Source organism: Lissotriton vulgaris, chromosome 5, assembly GCF_964263255.1.
Source record: "Lissotriton vulgaris chromosome 5, aLisVul1.2, whole genome shotgun sequence".
Taxonomy (NCBI): Eukaryota; Metazoa; Chordata; class Amphibia; order Caudata; family Salamandridae; genus Lissotriton; species Lissotriton vulgaris.
In genome coordinates this window covers 781010289-781026399 of record NC_141693.1, presented here as the reverse complement: position 1 = coordinate 781026399, position 16111 = coordinate 781010289, and positions in this window count along the sequence as shown.

Sequence of the window (16111 nt, the reverse complement as noted above, 5' to 3'; positions counted from 1 at the left end):
TTTCAGTGAATATATATATATATATATATATATATATACATTACCTACTGGCGGTAGCCAGTAGGTATATATAGTTAGGATTGTTTTCCATAGGAAATCCCCAACATTCTATTGGGAATAACTTTGGCCCTGGTTGATGAATCTTCGCAAATTTCTCAAAGAAGATGGCTCGCTCCGCTCCGCTCCTTCCCTGAAAATTTGGGGGGGATTCGTCAAGTGGGGGCTGAGAAAAAAGGGGGGTCCCAAAACGTGTTTTCCCCATGTTAATTTCCATAGGACCTTTAGACTCAGCTACAGCTTGAACCGCTGAAGGGAATTACACCAAACTTGTCAAAATGGTAGTGTCTGGTATGCAGATCACGCTTTTGGTAAAATAGTGTAAATCCCTCCAGTGGTTCCTGAGAAAATTAGAAGAGAAATCAATTATATATCTATAAGCGCGCACGAGTGCGCGCACCCCCGCGAATTTTCTGAATTTTTTTTGGGGGGGGGCGCTTGGGGGGCTTCTGTCTTTTATTTTACTGTGTTTTCGTTTAATTTCGAGGGTGTCCACCCCTCGTTTTACTCCCGTGGTCACCGCCGCGGCCCGAGCCGCCTCAAGATGGCCGCCGCCTGGTTGTGGGCGGGGCCGGGAGGACGTGGTTTCCGCTTCCCCCTGCCTGGGGGAAGCCTTTGATGTCCGGACCGGTCTCCCGTGCCAAGGGGGAGACCGGTTAATGATGCGGGCTGGTGCAGTACTTGTGCGGGGCTCCCGTGTGCTGAGGAGCCCCCGCCTGCACCATTACTGATTACCGCTAGAAAACGGAACGAAAATCGGCGCGAGCAAGCACAGCACAGCGGGGACAGCGGGCACAGCGGAGACAACCTGCAACCTGCTACCGGCATTTCTACTCACTGAGAGCAGAGCGGAGCAGAGATACGGAGCTGCGGCAAGCCGCAAGCTGTAAACCGTGAGTCACGCTGCTCCCGCAGAGGTGCCGTTTGCCGCTTTTCTGGGCTGCTTGCAATCTGGTGGCAGCGGCGCACTGGCGAGGGGGGGCGGTCCGCCCCAGGCGGCACAATTGTAGGGGCGGTGGCATTTACAAGGTGCACTTGCTCTTTACACGGGGCCGCGCGGCACTTATAATTTATTTGAGGACACTTAAATACAGCGCCGTCCCCGTGGGAAGAGCGCAGCTTGGAAATGCGCAGCCTGCAGTGCAGCAGCCAGCATGTGCATCCGGTCTTACTCTTACCCCGTTTGTGTTATTAAAAGCGCTCCCAATGAATTATGTTGCAGATCAGATTTATTCAGTTGTGACTCGGAAGAATTAGCTTTCTTTAGTTAGGTGGGCGGGACATTGATTGGGCAGGAGGGCCGGATTTGGTTACGTGGGGGTACGGCTGTGCGTCAGGCAGCGTGGGTAGATTTTTTTTCAAAATGCCATGCACCAGCACGCATCGGTACCCGCCACGAGTTACTAGCGGTTGAGATAGTACTCGGTTGAGGCGTTTAGCCTGGCTCCGATGACATCGTAGTGCTGGCAGCAGCTGCAGGCGCCTGGCATCGGCCGCCTATCAAATATAACCAGGGCAGTAACTGTAAGTAACAGCCTTAGTTTAATAAGCCATTGCCATTATTACCAATGCAGTTTCTTTTTGGTGGATCGTGGGTGGCGTGACCTGACCGTCACCAGCGTGGTAGCTCCGGCTCCCGCTGGGTTCCACATGAAGCCTGCGGTTAATTAAGTTAAAGCGGCCGGTTGGCCCTGCAGTGCACCGGCCCATGCCCCCTTCCTTCCAGCATAATCCTGTCATTAAGCAATCTACCCATTACCTCCACTTCCAAGGCCTCTTACCTTTCGCTACAATCGTGCCTTGCGAAAAGACTTCACATTCTGACAGACCGAGCATTACACAGTTAACTCAACAGTGCTGCCAAAAATAAGACACACGGAATACCCCAAGAATTGTAGATATGTGGATTGCCCACGTTTCCTACCCTGGTGGGTAGGCAGGACCAGGTTTTGTTTTTATAGGCAACATGTGGTTCCTGTTCGGAAGATGTTCCAGATAATTAGGAAGCTCTGCCAAGAGGAAAGGGGACTTGAGAGGGTGGGTAGGGGAAATTCCCTGCCTTTACTCAAATAACATTCACAGGTGGAAGGCTATACACTCACTTTATTCAATGTGTACACCCTCGTTTACCACACGATGTTACAATCAATCCTGCATAAACTAAAAAGTGCAAATTCGGTAAACTGGGAAAAAATTACCACAATCACACTCTAATTGAAGAAATATATTTACCTAAAACGGATTATGAACAAAAGGTGGCAATTCTTGAGTTAATCTGAATCACTACAAATTATTCTAGACTTGTTTTATTCCATGTTCTTATGCTGCCTGTGCTATTGCAGAAGAGTGCTGACCACATGCAAATCAGTCTCATTCCCAAAATGTTTCTAAATGAGGACATTCCCATGGACTTCATTGCTTGGTTTTGCTCGTGAAAAATTGTCACTCATAATCATTGAAATGTCACTCATAATTGCACTGAAATTTAAAAAATTTCACACATAGCAATCCGAAACCTTGGCAGCTATGCAGGGGCTTGAGGTGACTTTCATGGTCTACCAATCCAAAATGCACCCCAAGAGTTGCCGGGGGGACAGCTGCCCGACCAACAGTGGAGACAGGGCAAACCCGCCACCCACACCCTCCTCAAAAGTGATGTGACGAGAATTGGGAGCACCGTACCCTACCATCCATCCACACAACCGTTCACCTATCGATCCACCTATTTTTATTCAATTTATTCTGCTACAAATTACTTGCATACCTTTCACCTATCCTCAAACACTGCTCACCCTGCACACTCACCCACCATTTACTACGCACAGTCACCCTGACATTGTGCAGGCAGTCTGATACTGCTCACCCACCACTCACACAGTCCACCATCCAGCCACCCATCCATCCACCATCCATCCAGCCACCCATCCAGCCATCATACATCCATCCATTATTCATTCCTTCATGCATGCATCCACCCATCCATCCAGCTATCCACTCAACATGCATCCACCCATGCATCCATCCATCCAACCTGCATCCAACCATCATGCATCCACCCAGCATTCATTCATACACCCACCCATCATGCATTCACCCATCATGCATTCACCCATCATGCATCCACCCAACAATCATTCATCCATCATGCATCCACTAGCCATCCATCCATCTTCCAGCCAACAATCATGCATCCATCCAATACCCAGCCATCCTCCCACCCACCATTCATGCACCCCATCCATCCACCCACCCATCCATCCATCCTGCATCCATCCATCATTCATGCATCCATTCACCCATCTATCATGCATGCATCCATCCATGCATCCACCCAACAATCATTCATCCATCATGCATCCAACCATCGTTCATGCATCAAAAATTGGATCCCTAGGGCTGCTCAGGTGGTCCCACAAGGATATTAACATATTTAAACGTTATCCGCTAATAGAATTAGCATTTTCAAAACCTTATAAATTCACTGAAAAAACCATAGGTTTCTGGCCTTATATATATATATATATATTAGCTTTTAAAAAACCAATGAAATTCACTAAAAAAACCATAGGTTTTAGGCCTTATATAGTTAGGAATTAACATATAAAAACCCATTGAAATTCCTCCTATATAGTTAGCTGGACATTTTATTGATATAAAACCAATGAAATTCGACATATAGTTAGGTGCACTAACTATATATTTCGCGCATCCGCAATCCAATGCTGATGATGTCACATATTACATCATTCATGACATGGTCAGTGACATCACTGATGACATCACTGATGACAGCTCATTTAACATCAATAATTACACCACTGATGATATACTTCATGTGATAATACAATGCACCTCCTTACACTCTAATACACCTAGTGTAAAATACAGAGTATCATTTTTGAAACTATTGACACACCAATACCATTTACTACATACCCACTAACTGATTCCTACGTCTACATGCACATTCATTCATTCACCCATAAGGTCATTCGTACATACTGTCACTCATCATTGCAACACTATCATATGCACTCATACACCTATGCAGACACTCACACACTGCCACTCATCCATGGAGTTACTCACACACCTACTCAGTCCTGTAAAGAATCAATCACACTTTGATTTCTTCATCTATACAGTTAAACACAGAACAGCTGACATTTTCACAGATATACAAACACATACTTACTCACTTATACAATCAAATCCTTCATCCATACTCTTAAACATCCTCTCATTCTTCAATATGTAAAACATATTTAAACTTTACAAAAACACACAGACACTGGATGATGTCATCAGTGATGTCACTGACCATGTCATGAATGATGTAATATGTGACATCATCAGCATTGGATTGCGGATGCGCGAAATATATAGTTAGTGCACCTAACTATATGTCGAATTTCATTGGTTTTATATCAATAAAATGTCCAGCTAACTATATAGGAGGAATTTCAATGGTTTTTTATATGTTAATTCCTAACTATATAAGGCCTAAAACCTATGGTTTTTTTAGTGAATTTCGTTGGTTTTTTAAAGGCTAATTCCTAACTATATATAGTGTATAACCTATGGTTTTTTCAGTGAATATATATATATATATATATATATATATATATATATATATATATATATATATATTGTATTACAAAGTGCCCAAAAGCTTCGGAAATGCACACGATAGCAGGCAAACTTTTCAAAGTTCATTTAATTGCAAAACACCAGCATTTTAACATCCAGAAATAAATCACTTTCACCTGACGCGTTTCGTGCTGCCTTACACTTGTTCACAGGATTGACTACAGCAAAACAAAACAGCCTCGATTTTCTGTGCATTTAAATAGTGTCCTACTTCTTGATTGGATTACTCAGCTAAGTTCAAAATTGCTGCATTATGGAACATAGTGTTCCCAGGCTTGAATCACACACTCCGGTGGGTCTTGTTTTGTTGTTTACATTTTGTCATTGTCATAATTGCCTTTAGTAGGCCTCCGAACGTCTTTGCTGGTGAAAATCATGCTGTCTGGTAACCCGCAAGAGTTAAGAACAGTTCCAACCTCTGGAGTCCTCAATCTAGGCGGTGCCACTTCCACGACACAACTGCCATTTTATTATTGTATTACAAAGCGCCCAAAAGCTTCGGAAATGCACACGATAGCAGACAAACTTTTCAAAGTTCATTTAATTGCAAAACACTAGCATTTTAACATCCAGAAATAAATCACTTTCACCTGACGCATTTCGTGCTGCCTTGCACTTGTTCACAGGATTGACTAACAGCAAAATAATCCAGCCTTGATTTTCTGTGCATTTAAATAGTGTCCTGCTTCTTGATTGGATTACTCAGGTAAGTTCGAAATTGCTGCATTATGGAACATGGTGTTCCCAGGCTTGAATCACACCCTCCAGTGGGTCTTGTTTTGTTGTTTACATTTTGTCATTGTCATAATTGCCCTTAGTAGGCCTCCGAACGTCTTTGCTGGTGAAAATCATGCTGTCTGGTATCCCGCAATAGAGTTAAGAACAGTTCCAACCTCTGCGATCCTCAATCTAGGCGGTCCCACTTCCACGACAGGACTGCCATTTTATTATTGTATTACAAAGTGCCCAAAAGCTTCGGAAATGCACACGATAGCAGACAAACTTTTCAAAGTTCATTTAATTGCAAAACACCAGTAGGTAATATATTTATATATATAATATAATATATATATAGAGCAAGAGAGAGAGAGGAGAGCAATACAGTACAATGCTCATATACCCGCACTAGAGCTCTGCGGTGAGACATCCTGCATGCGAGTCCTTGCCGAATGGAAACTCCATCATGCAACACCTGAAGGGATTTGCAGACTGAACAGGCGCCGCTTCCTGACTCAGCAAGGCTGTAACATCATCCTGTGAGCAACGTTTAAAATGCGCAACACAGGCCTCAAAGATGCTGAGCTGTGTTCGAGTCTGGGTATCTGAAGTAGGAAGTAAGGTGTGATCCAAAGGGTGTAGAAAAAGGCGGACCGTATGAGAAAAAAACATCAATAATAAGGTAAAGGCAAGAGACAGTGGTAACATTAAGCGACATTAGTGAAAATCACAACCACATAGGATAACAAAAATATGTATCCCTGTTTCAGAATGAATATATCACTATGAAGGTCTGAACATTTTATATTAGAGAACCCCCGAAAGTAGGATCAATTACTATGTGATCAGGTAAATGATATTAGTACTTAAACGAACTCCAGAAATGCGTAGACAGTTCATCCTTTATCGCAATGACATAGGAAACATATAACTATCTAAATGTTGGGAAACTGAGAAGAAGCTAGGGTGATCCAGCTTAACTATCCCCAGATAGAGACATTGTGGTTTGTAGCAATAAGGCTTTGACATAACTGACCATATAGCCAAATACCAATGTTAGAAGTGATAGGATATGCATCCATACAAGGGATCAATGACAGATGTGGGACAATAGGTAGTTTGTAGAAATTGGGCGTAGGATGTGTATAAAATAAACAATGCCTTAAAGTAATTTAACCCAGGGTCCCTAATCGTATTATGGCAATATGACTATGGTAGGATTGTACAGTTTTGAAACAAGTATGAAGATCAATTCAGTCTTATGTACAAAAAGAATGTATCTTTATGAACGTAGATATAACACGTAGGATGTTTATATAAAATTAAGATGATATCTATGTAAGATACTTATGGAAATATGTTTATCTGCAGGATAATCTTGTCAGTGGCAACCAACCAGTGCCCAGAAACAGGAGAGACTGATTATTTAGGCTTGATAAAGATGGTAGTGTATCAATGAAAGCCATTAAAACGCGTCAACTCCACCTCTGCACAATCAAGAGACAGTGGGCCAGATGTAGGTAAAATAGATTTACCGATTTTTAATTACCGAATTTTACCGATTCGGTAATTAAAAATCGGTAAATCTGAGGGGTGGATATGTAGGTATTCCAGATGTGCTGGAATAACGATTCGGAACAATTCGGTATTTACCGATTCGGTAAATACCGAATCGGTAATGCCCATTCATTCCTATGGTCTTTGAAGCCCATAGGCATGAATGGGCATTACCGAATCGGTATTTACCGAATCGGTAAATACCGATTTTCACAAGGGTGCAGGGGGTGTCACTTTGACACCCTCTGGCACCCCCAAAACAGGCTCGGGTGCCATGTGGCAGGCATACATGCCCTAAGGGCAGGTCTGCCTGTCACATGGCATAGGTGTGCATGCACACATGTGCATGCACACCGGAATCGGTATTTTACCATCAAATTGGATTTGATGGTAAAATACCGATTCGGTAAGGCCTCTGGGACTCTGAAGAGTCCCACCTATATCTGGGTGCCTCAGAATCGGTAAACTTACCGAATTTTCATTTTACCGAATCGGTAAAAAAACCGATTCGGTAATTTTACCGATTCGGTAAAAAAATGCCCCCTATATACCTGTCACCCATTTACTGATCAGTAACGGCCAAAATCGGCCGTTACCGCTCGGTAAATGGCCTCAAGCGGCCACCTACATCTGGCCCCAAATCTATTCTGTAGACAAAAAAATTAAGCAAGTCTAGGTTTAGATTCTGTTCTTTGGCAGTCTCTTTTGTTCTCAATATATATAAAAGTGCAAGATCTTGTAATAAATAGGTCCGGAATGTTGCAAAGTTTCTGATTCAAATTCTTTATAGTGGTAATCCAAGGCAGGCAAAAATCCAAGAACATATGTGGATTTCCTTTCTTAGCCGACGCGTTTCGTCTCAAACACTGAGACTTCTTCAGGGCTAAGGATAAAACATAAAATGATTACACACTTTTCGACCTATACATGCATCTTTTTCTATTAGTTTTTCTAAAAACAAAAACAGAATAGAAATGTTAGAACAAAACAATTTAACATAGAGTATTTTGTAAACTGAGTTCATCCGAATTGGCAAACACTTGGACTAGTATTTTTGACAGAGCGAAAAGGCAACAATATATATAAGATACAAATCACAATACAGTACAAAACAGGGTCCTATATATTCTCAAAGGATACCTAAAGCTGTTTGGAGAAGGATCTGATATTAATAACCTCCTTCAAATAGATTAATTTACAGAGGATCATTATGATGACAGGACCCCAAGGAAAAGATATGAGCAGGGTGCATACCTCAAAAATCAGTATTAGTCAAAAATCAATACAGCAAAGTGAGATTCCTTGGGAAATGGCAGGTTATAATGATTCCTGAAGAGACATATAAGAGATAAATTTCATTTTTATGACAAAGGTCAAGCCATTAATTAAGCAATTACCAAACAGTCACAACTTTTTCTTTGTTTTACAAAGAAGAACATGATCCTAGGCATTACTATTCACTTGCTGCATGAAAATGAAAATTTTCCTTCAGAGATGAGTACCTAAGATTTTTCTCTTATAATAGTATTTTTTTTTAATTGCAGCACATATAAGGAATAGTCTTAAATAGAGCCCATAATATGGACTTGTTCTACTTTGTTCATGATCTTAGTCCATGATTTCTGAACGTAGCTTCTCACTGAGAAAAATTATTTAACCACATCACAAAAACTCGGTATTTGCTAAACTAAAGGGCTTACGTATGATTTATTTTTACCTCTAGATGTTGGAAAAATGTAATTGGATAGCTTGCATAAGAAATAACTGTGTATATCGTACTTATTCTTGTTAGGCTGTAAACAAAAAAGTACATTTGCTACATGAATTACTTCATAATTCACAGGAAATAGAAGCCTTAACTCTTTAGAAAAAAATTATTTGAATATCATATATAGATTTGGAGAGTACCTGTTTACATCCTACTTTGTCTTGTTATGCTGTACATGACGCACTGGGAAAGAGAAAAAAAGGCGAAGGCCATTTTCTGTTACTAATCCTTCATCATATATCAGTTGTTAGTAATAACTTATATACAATCTATCACTTTCCCAGGTTGCAGTAGTAACAAACATTCTAATACACATGTCTAAAATTAACTTGTAATATCCTATAATTTTATTATAAGCTTTATATAACTTGTACAAACTCACCATAAAAATATCAATGTATTGAACAAATGCTGCAAATCAATACTTGTATAAGTAGATCTATTCTGTGTCATCACATTAGTTAATTACTGACATTGAACAAGGTACTTTGACTCGCCACATTTGGTATAAGTGCTTGTTTAAATATCCCCATTATATGAGTGGTGCAGCACTCATTAATAATGATAAAGAAGTTGGCCATCTAGTAAAATCTGTCCTTTTCAATCTATGTATTTTTTAGAATTACTCAAGAGCTAAAAAATAGTGAAAAAATGATTTAAAGGCAGTAACAAAGAAAGGTCTGCTGATTAAAAAGTCTTTTAAGAACAAGGATTAAAATAAATAACACCCTTAGTAGTTTTTGAACAGAACAAGGTCTGTAGCTCAACTTACCAGAGATATGCATGGTAGCCAAAGGAGAATCACGTGTCACCGGTCGAACAGCATCTAAATTATGAGCTGTCAGACCTCCTCCTTATATACCCATACTGATAATGCAATTGGGTGCACCAGGATTCAATTAGTTACCTGGTGCATTCGGCGCCAAAAAATACTGTGTTTAAGATAGAAAACACGGCGGCCATCTTGTAATGTAGGACAAGAACTGAGTGTGGCATAGGCACATAGTTAATACTGTATAAATGCTTCCCGATAAGAAAGAACACAGGTTACGAAATATTTATAAAAATAGACAAGTTATTATAATGACCAAAGTATACATATTTACGCTAAATTTGTTTACGTGCAGACTAATGTTTTAAAAGTAAAGATTCATAGAATCGGAAATATAAGAAAACGCCATCCGGTTTTTTCAAGAGCATTGTGCCCAAAACAGAAAGATAAATATGGGAGATAATATCACATACGTAAACAGGTTTGTTTAAACCCTATCGTGCATATGCAATTTTGAGCACATTATGTGTAATCAAAGTAGGTGACGCGCCTCGGAATAAGAGCGCAGCAGCCATCTTAAAACATGCAATGTGCATTGCTTGTGGCGGGCACATTTTAATAAATCTAACTATGTGTCTCACCAAGTAAAAACAGTATTTTATATGTGAAAATCTAACCTGTCCAGTAAATATTGAGGGCAAATTTGTGGACTTTGACACTGAATCGCGTTATATGTAAGTCAGTATAATAAAGTACGCAATATTAATCAGGTAAGAAAAAGGGCAAAATATCAGTAGATCATTGTATCCTAAGTGTTGTAGCCAGCAAAATAGACTACAACAATCAATATTAGAATATATCAAAGCCCTATCGCGCATATGCACTTCCGAGCCCGTTGAGTGTACTCAAAGTAAGTAGCGCGTTCTTAGTGGAGAGCGAAGCAGCCATCTTAAAACATGCGATATGTATTACTGTATGTGAATGCTGAACCTATCCAGTAAATATTGAAATCAAAGTGTAAACTATGCAACTAAATCGCGTCACATACAAAGTAGTATAAAAAGATACACAATATTAATATGGTAAAGCGCAATGCTAATTATCAGCCAATCATTGTATCCTGAGTATTATTGCTAGCAAAATTAAATACAAAAAAATGCTAGTAACATATGGATTATAGAGGCAAATCTTATCTCACAATCATCAATCACTTCTTAATCGGCTACTTAGAATAGTAGCTCTGTCATAGTAATGCCATGTATGCATTGGGCATTCATAGTGTATTGCAAAGAATATGTTAAAGGATGGTTGATACCTGCAAGAGACTATCTCTCCAACTGATGTAAGTGTTGAAGTTATTGATCACTCTCATCAATGCAAAGTTGGAAATACATTCTAAGAACATTAATCTGGGATGATAAATTCTAATTGTAAACCACTAGTGGAAGTACGAAGGAATTTCAAAAACATCAGGGAAGACTCTTTCCATCCGTGGATATCTAGTCTGTCCACTACTCAGGAGATGGACGCTCCTTCAGCGGTTTTACAATCCGAAAAGACCATCTCGGAGGCCCTGGATGAACTGGCTCCTGCTAGGTCTTGTTATTCAGCCAGGAAAAGACCTTCAGCTCCCTGGTTCTCAGAACAACTAAGGCTCCTTAGACAAGAAGTAAGGAGACAGGAGCGCCTATGGCACTCTAGCTGGGACCAAAAGGATAGAGAAGCCCATAAGATCCTGCTAAAAAGATACAAGCTGGAAGTGATTAAGACCAAACAAGAATACTTTACGGCCCTCACATCCTCACTTTCATCTCCTAGAGAGCTCTTCAGGATTGTTGATTCTCTTACTGCTCTCCAGATCCCAGACCCGGTGGTTGCATCTCAGGAGCTCTGCAACAAGATAGCCTCCTTCTTTCAGTCCAAAATTTCAGACATTTACATTGCCTTGGAGTCACAAAGATCCTCTACCGCTGAGCCTCCGGTGCCCGCTGTTTCGGAGTCTAATTTTGTAGAACTACCTCGGCTCGTGGGTCTGAAATCCTTTCCCCCTCTCTCTTGCCAGGATCTTGAGATTCTTCTCAACAAAACTAAATCTGGTTCTCCGCTAGATGTCTGTCCGTTAAAGATCCTCAAGCAGTGCAGAGAATCCCTCCTTCCCCCTTTGGTTGACATCATGAATAGGGCGATGAAGGAGGGCATTTTTCCCCAGCAGTGGAAAAATGCTGTGGTAAAACCTCTGCTCAAGAAGCCCTCTCTTGACCCTGGGGTATTAAAAAACCTTCGCCCCATCTCACTGCTCCCGGCTCCCGCGAAGATGTTAGAAGCCCATCTTAATAAACATCTTGCTGCATTCGTGGAGAGTTCGGGTGGTTTGGATCTTTCCCAGCACGGATTCAGGAGGGAACATAGCACAGAGTCTGCCCTCACCATAGTGCTTGACAACATCCACACACGGGTAGATGGGGGACAGACCTCCCTCCTGATCCTTTTAGACCTCACGGCTGCCTTCGATACCCTTTCTCCCTCGGTATTAACATCTCGACTGAAGGAGATTTGGGTCCGGGGGCGGCCCTGGGACTCCTTTCCTCTTTTCTCGATCATAGAGAGCAAAGGGTGATGCTGGGTCAGTTTCTATCTCCATCCCTGTCTGTGCAATGTGGGGTCCCTCAAGGGTCAGCGCTTAGTCCTACCCTTTTTTAACATCTATGTGACCCCCCTTGCCAGACTTATTAGATCTTTTGGGATGGAGGTAGTCTCCTATGCGGATGACACCCAGATCCTCGTCTCTCTCTCCCAATCAGTTACGTCGACTGCCGCCAACTTTAGATCTTGCATGGAGGCAGTCGGCCAATGGATGATTCACAATTCATTGAAACTGAACGGGGAGAAGACTGAGGTGATGGTGTTTGGAGGAAAGGAAGAGATCTGGTCAGCTGAGTGGTGGCCGGACTCACTGGGTGCCTGCCCTGATCCTACCTCCTCAGCCAAAAACCTGGGGGTTATGATCGATCCTATCCTTAGCATGTGCCAACAGGTCAACAGGACTGTATCGACCTGTTGGGGTATCATCCATATACTAAGGAAAATCAGGCACTATCTCTCTTTACAGGCAAGAAAGCAACTGGCCGTTGCCCTCCTGGGCTCTCGTCTGGACTATTGCAATGCGCTGTATGCTGGACTGAATAAAAGTCAGCTACAGCGCTTGCAGGTGGTCCAGAACGCAGCAGCCAGATTTGTTCTCGATCTACCCCGACGTGCCTCCGCCACCTCTGCCCGGAAGCAGCTTCATTGGCTTCCCGTTGTGGACCGTATCCTTTTTAAGACCATGTGTATGGTCTATAAGGCTTTAGCTAAAACTAGCCCTACTGGCATTGGATCTATTTTGTCCCATTATAATCCTGGCAGGAACCTTCGTTCCTCAAACAGACTTCTTCTTTCTGTTCCCCGTATCCGGAAGACCAGATGGGGGGGTAAAGCTTTTTCCAATCTGGCCCCTAAATGGTGGAATGCTCTCCCTCTTGAAGTAAGGTCTCTCCCCACTCTCCAAGCTTTTAGATCTGCCCTAAAGACCCACCTCTTTGTACGCGCGTACCTGTAGTGGTGCTTTGCAATTTTGATCTTTTTTGATAGGCGCCTTGACACCTTCGGGTTTAGTTTGCGCAATACAAATTGCATAATAAATAAATAAATAGTGTGTGTGAACATTAAGGTACATCGAACCCAAGAATGGTGGTTCGTAATAATTGGCAGAGTAAAAGTATCATGTACAATGTAGTTTACAAAGATTCAATTCTATGATGGAAACACAACAATTGTTATTATTTCAAACAATTGACAGTAAAAAGCAAACTGGAACTTGCAGATGTATACTGATTCACAGGAAAGGATGAAATTCAGAATTTTGATTTAGCCCATACTGAACGCTTCTCAAACGGCAAATCCATCTGAATTCCAATTGTCTAAGGGCAAGCTCCCTATTGCCTCCTCTGATCCCTGTTTTTAAATGATCAATCGCATGGAATTCGATATTTCTTTCATTAGAATGTTCTTTGCAAATATGGACTGCCATCAGATATTTAGCGTCTCCATTGTTGATAGTTCTAACGCGTTCCTGGATTCGGGTTTTAAAACATCGAATGCTGCTGCCGACATAGGTTTTGCCACACGCACATAATAGTAAAAACACTGTGAAGGTGGTATTGCAGTTGATGAACTCTTTGATTTCAAAGCGTTTGGAGCCATTATATGAGAACAGGATTGTTTTATTCTTCCCAAATTTACATACGGAACATCTGCCACATACATGAAAACATTTGGGTTTTTCAGGAAACCAGGTAGTCTTTTTTCTGAGTTGTTCTAACATAACTAGGACACAAAGTGTCTTTCAAGGTAGTTCCTCTCTTGTAGACAATCTTAGGTTTTGCAGAAACAATATCATTCGGAATGCTGTCTGACTTTAAAAGGTGTAAATTCTTGTGCAGTACATTATATACATGACTGCTGTATGAGTTGTATTTAGTGATAAAAGGCACTTTGCAACAGTCCGGACCTTTTTATTAAATGATCTTGCACTTTTATATATATTGAGAACAATAGAGACTGCCAAAGAACATTTCTTAGATGGGTGCTGATTGCATTTTTTTGGGCTTTGCCCTTGAAGGAACAGACTGGGTTGTGTTCCTTGGATTCACAAGCACCATCGCCATAACTCTCAAGTCACAGGTGAACGTAGCTAATGTTTTGTTTTGCCTCAACCCTTGCTTTTTGAAATAGGTTTAGATTCTGTGTATGTTAGGTCTTCAAATGTGCAAAATTCAATGACAAATAACGTATGTCTTTATATGTCTCTCCCCTCATGTGATTTTTCTGTTATAGCCAACGATGTTAACGCAAATTGATTGTGAGTTATTGTGTTTTTTATTTTTATGTGTACTAAAACTGTATTAATGAAATTGTAATGTGTTTTTAATGCAGGCACACAATGTGTTGTTTTTAACAAAAAGTGTAATATCTATGAGAGTAAAAAAATCTTTTTTATAAAAAGTAAATAATGAGTTATACTATTATCGTGTGGGTGTATTAGAGTGTATAAGGATTTAGTGGTTAAGTTTGGGTGACCTAGACAACCATACAGGTTGTGAAATAAGAGTTAGTCCGCCAAGGGAAAAAACTCTCTTTACTGATCTGAAAGAGAGCCCAGTAGCACACAGCATACAGACGGGGGAGGGGGTGTCTTACAGTGTAACAGGCGAGTATAACTCACAGACTATAACAATGGGACTACAACATTGCGGTGGGAAATGCTCTAGAAACACAAGATAACACTCGCAGATGAATAACGCAAAGAAGACTTACAAAGCACTGACTTACCTGTAAATTCATTAATAGGGACAAGAGAAGGGCACACACAAGGTTTCAAAAGAATAGTGGCTTTATTGCCAATAAAGCTGCAGCTTGAGACAATTTGCAGGTTTGCAAAGTGATCTAATTTTCACAGAGAGAATTCAGCCTTTATATATGTTCACAATCTCTTGACAGGTTATTCATTAACTATTACATCATGGTGTGACCATGCTAGAATTAGATCCACGTGTACATTACAGTATCAAGGTGCATTTCAAAAATATGTCTACGTTCACATTTTACATTATTTGCGACACATCTGACCATGCAGCTACAGGTTAATCTTTAAACCACCATCTCCTGACTTTTCAGCCTTGCCTTGGCCGGTTATCTACAAATGTACATATGCAGTGTTGATCTACTATCGGCAGAGGCCCGTGTCAGCCTTGCCGTGACCGGTTATCTACAAATGTACATTTGCAATGTTGATCTACTATCGGCAGAGGCCCGTGTTTTCTGCTTTCCCACACAATGACGCACTTGCTATCTGTGCTGGGTAAACACTTTGCCCCTCTACGACGACAAGGCAAGGACATGCCAAACTTGTCACACTCTAGGTCAGCGAGCAATTCCTGGAAAAAGCTAGCTGAACTGACTGAACTGTCTCTGGTACATAGGTGAAAGCTAGTGAATCATTAAACAATTTGGAGCTTCAACAGAATGGGCACGCACAGGCTCACCTGCCTTTCTTTCCTGGTTTCAGCTGAATTTCAGACAACTTAATTTAACTCTCTGTGCACCAGCCGTGCACCATGGAGCAATCATTTCATTAAAACTAGTGGGATCTGTTTATTTGCAAGCAGGTTACAGACAGAAATTAATATAAACTACGGTTCACAAACAATGTTTTCTCTCCATAAGGGCCAACGTATTTTTTTATCTTTTACAAACCGACCCTTTGAACCTCAGTTTAAAATAATTTCATTACGCAGCATATCACAATTTAATAATTATATTGTTCATTCTTATCATCGTCAGAAATGTCTATGTTCATTAACTCTGTAGTGACTGTTTGCATCAGCATTTTTTTCTTTTCCTTTAATTTCCTCACTTGGCGTTTTGTCATCTGTCCCAATAGTTGACAGCACATTGGCAGGCAATTAACTAATAGACAACAGCCTATTATTAGTAGGAAAATTGTTATGAACACCATTCCTATCTTCCAACCCCATGCGCTCAACCAACTC